This window comes from Dermochelys coriacea, chromosome 1 (genome assembly GCF_009764565.3).
Source record: "Dermochelys coriacea isolate rDerCor1 chromosome 1, rDerCor1.pri.v4, whole genome shotgun sequence".
Taxonomy (NCBI): domain Eukaryota; kingdom Metazoa; phylum Chordata; order Testudines; family Dermochelyidae; genus Dermochelys; species Dermochelys coriacea.
Window position 1 is genome coordinate 3,162,823 of NC_050068.2, and position 4,114 is coordinate 3,166,936.

Genomic DNA, 4,114 nt, shown 5'->3' on the forward strand with positions numbered 1-4,114 from the left:
TGTTTTGTGGCCATCCCTGTTTCACGACAAACCACAACATGAAATTTTGACACCTGTTTTTGATGTCTTAGATGGCGGGAATGGTTAGTATGTGTTTAGAAAGTCCAAGCTGAAAAGCAACAACCAAATGAACTGTTAAAAGTGGTAAGTTTTTGACCCAAATGTGACATTGTAGTTAAACACAGTGGTCCAGTTCTCAAAAACACAAAGTTTCATAACTCTCACCAACAAGCTCTAGTAGAATGTCCTCAATTCCTGCAGAAGCTTTCCTGTATTAGTTTCCCCTCCAGGCCTCCTGAAGGATTAAATGTAGAAAAATCAGGTAAATTTTGTTCACAAGATCACTGCACATATGATAATAAAGCATTGCTTCCATTCATCCAAACTGATCCAGGCCCTATTCATACAGTGACTAATGGAAAGCCACCATGAGTCAGAAAGCTGCAGTATATTCTAGTGGTCTGGAAGTCACAGAAAGGCCAACTGACAGGATGTGAGAGGGTGTGGGCTGACAGGTGACATTGAAAGAGGTCAGGGAATGATCAGAGAGAGGGAATTCAGCAACGGAAAGAACAGTGCTTGGTCATAGAGTGATAAGACCTTAGGTGTGAGGAAGTTCTCACACTGTGAACTTCCAATTTGCTGAGCTTAGCCAAATTGAGATAGAGCACCCTTGTTTAACGAGGAGATCTCCTTTCCCACTCTTGTCACACAGGTTTAAAATAAGTCGCCCCGGGTGATCACATTCTGCAGATTTATTTGCCCACTTTGTCACGAAGCTCTTTGGTTTTAGCTCCATAAATGATAGGGTTGAGCATGGGGGGGATGACAAAATAGAGGTTGGCCAAGATGATGTGAACCTGCGGAGCGATGCCCTGACCAAACCGGTGTGTCAGAATGGAGAAGAGGGAGGGAGTATAAGACATCAGCATCACACAGATGTGGGCTGTGCAGGTGTTGAGGGCTTTCTTGTGGGCTTTCTTGGAAGAGATGTCAAGAGTAACAAGAAGGGTTTCTTCAGGTATGTTGGCAACAAGAAGAAAGCCAAGGAAAGTGTGGGCCCCTTACTGAATGAGGGAGGCAAGCTAGTGACAGAGGATGTGGAAAAAGCTAATGTACTCAATGCTTTTTTTGCCTCTGTTTTCACTAACAAGGTCAGCTCCCAGACTGCTGTGCTGGGCAACACAAAATGGGGAAGAGATGGCCAGCCCTCTGTAGAGATAGAGGTGGTTAGGGACTATTTAGAAAAGCTGGACGTGCACAAGTCCATGGGGCCGGACGAATTGCATCCGAGAGTGCTGAAGGAATTGGCGGCTGTGATTGCAGAGCCCTTGGCCATTATCTTTGAAAACTCGTGGCGAACGGGGGAAGTCCCGGATGACTGGAAAAAGGCTAATGTAGTGCCCATCTTTAAAAAAGGGAAGAAGGAGGATCCTGGGAACTACAGGCCGGTCAGCCTCACCTCAGTCCCTGGAAAAATCATGGAGCAGGTCCTCAAAGAATCAATCCTGAAGCACTTAGAGGAGAGGAAAGTGATCAGGAACAGTCAGCATGGATTCACCAAGGGAAGGTCATGCCTGACTAATCTAATCGCCTTTTATGATGAGATTACTGGTTCTGTGGATGAAGGGAAAGCAGTGGATGTATTGTTTCTTGACTTTAGCAAAGCTTTTGACACGGTCTCCCACAGCATTCTTGTCAGCAAGTTAAGGAAGTATGGGCTGGATGAATGCACTATAAGGTGGGTAGAAAGCTGGCTAGATTGTCGGGCTCAACGGGTAGTGATCAATGGCTCCATGTCTAGTTGGCAGCCGGTGTCAAGTGGAGTGCCCCAGGGGTCGGTCCTGGGGCCCGTTTTGTTCAATATCTTCATAAATGATCTGGAGGATGGTGTGGATTGCACTCTCAGCAAATTTGCGGATGATACTAAACTGGGAGGAGTGGTAGATACGCTGGAGGGGAGGGATAGGATACAGAAGGACCTAGACAAATTGGAGGATTGGGCCAAAAGAAATCTAATGAGGTTCAATAAGGATAAGTGCAGGGTCCTGCACTTAGGATGGAAGAATCCAATGCACCGCTACAGACTAGGGACCGAATGGCTCGGCAGCAGTCTGCGGAAAAGGACCTAGGGGTGACAGTGGACGAGAAGCTGGATATGAGTCAGCAGTGTGCCCTTGTTGCCAAGAAGGCCAATGGCATTTTGGGATGTATAAGTAGGGGCATAGCGAGCAGATCGAGGGACGTGATCGTTCCCCTCTATTCGACACTGGTGAGGCCTCATCTGGAGTACTGTGTCCAGTTTTGGGCCCCACACTACAGGAAGGATGTGGATAAATTGGAAAGAGTACAACGAAGGGCAACGAAAATGATTAGGGGTCTAGAGCACATGACTTATGAGGAGAGGCTGAGGGAGCTGGGATTGTTTAGTCTGCAGAAGAGAAGAATGAGGGGGATTTGATAGCTGCTTTCAACTACCTGAAAGGGGGTTTCAAAGAGGATGGCTCTAGACTGTTCTCAATGGTAGCAGATGACAGAACGGAGTAATGGTCTCAAGTTGCAATGGGGGAGGTTTAGATTGGATATTAGGAAAAACTTTTTCACTAAGAGGGTGGTGAAACACTGGAATGCGTTACCTAGGGAGGTGGTGGAATCTCCTTCCTTAGAGGTTTTTAAGGTCAGGCTTGACAAAGCCCTGGCTGGGATGATTTAACTGGGACTTGGTCCTGCTTTGAGCAGGGGGTTGGACTAGATGACCTTCTGGGGTCCCTTCCAACCCTGATATTCTATGATTCTATGATTCTATGATTCTAAGAGATTCTAAGGACAACCCTGATGATCAGACAGTAGGACAGGGCAATGAGTGTCAGGTCTAAACCGATGACTACAAATCCTATAATTAAGCCATACATTCTATTGACTGCGATGTCCCCACATGATATATTTGCCACAGCTATGTGCTCACAGTACGTGTGGGGGATAATCTGGTTCGCACAAAATGGCAGCCTGCTCAAGAGCAGGGCCAGGGGCAAAATGAAGAGAACAGCTCTCATCAAACCCATTAGCCCTAGCTTAGCTATTTGTGCGTTGGTGACAATGTTGGCATATCTCAGAGGGTTACATATGGCAACATAGCGATCAAAGGCCATTGTCACGAGGACGGCTGAGTGCACAACAGAAGCTGCATGAAGGAAGAACATCTGGGTGAGGCAGCCACGCACAGTGATGCGTTTCAAATTGAACCAAAATATACATAATGCCTTCGGCACAATGGAGGTAGATGTGCTGATGTCTGTGAGCGCCAGCATGCAGAGCAGCAGGTACATCGGCTTGTGCAGAGTCTGCTCTTTGCCTACAACAAACAGAATGGTGACATTTCCCAACAGGCTGATAATGTAGAATATAAAGAAAGGGATGGAAATCCAGATTCGGGAAGCTTCCAGGCCAGGGATGCCCAATGGATGAATGTTGAAGGGCCAGAAGGGGTGAGGTTGAAAGTTGCCATGAGATGACTGATGTGTCGATCAGGCTCGGAAATGCTCCAGGTGCCTGTGAAGGAAGAGAAGCACAGTGAGGGGGGTTACACACTTTATAACAAGTAGTACAGTAAATATTTTATAGGTATTACTAAACTAGAAAGGGGGGTGAGCAGTGAGGTGACAATATTTGCAGATGACAACAGATTATTTAGGTCATAGTCAAGTCCAGAGAAGTCCTCTCAAGGAGCTAATTAACCAGGTAAATGGGCAGCATGATGGCAGATGAACTTTAATGTGAATAACTGCAACCTGTACGCCCATTGGAAGCAAAAGCTTGAATTTCTCACACACCTTACAAAGTTCTAATTTAACTGTATGAACTCAGGATAGGGCCCTGGGGTCATGGTACACAGCTTTGTGAAACCCTAATCACAGAATGAGCATGGACAGAAACTAAGCAAAACATTGGGATCCAGGAGGAATGAAATGGGGAGAAAATACACTGCCATGAGATTCATATTTCACCCTCCTGTGGGCTCCTCTGTGTACTACAGGGCATGCTTCTCACACAGGAAACTTTAGGGTACAGGGGTTCAGGCAAGGAAAATGAGAACGATCAAGGGCTGGGGAATCTC

The 4,114-nt window shown here is 46.4% G+C and overlaps 1 pseudogene; it reads right to left on the bottom strand.

The window, feature by feature from the left end:
* Window positions 1-755: 755 nt before the first annotated feature.
* Window positions 756-3,505, bottom strand: LOC119844325 (annotated as a pseudogene).
* Between the last annotated feature and the right edge of the window lie 609 nt (window positions 3,506-4,114).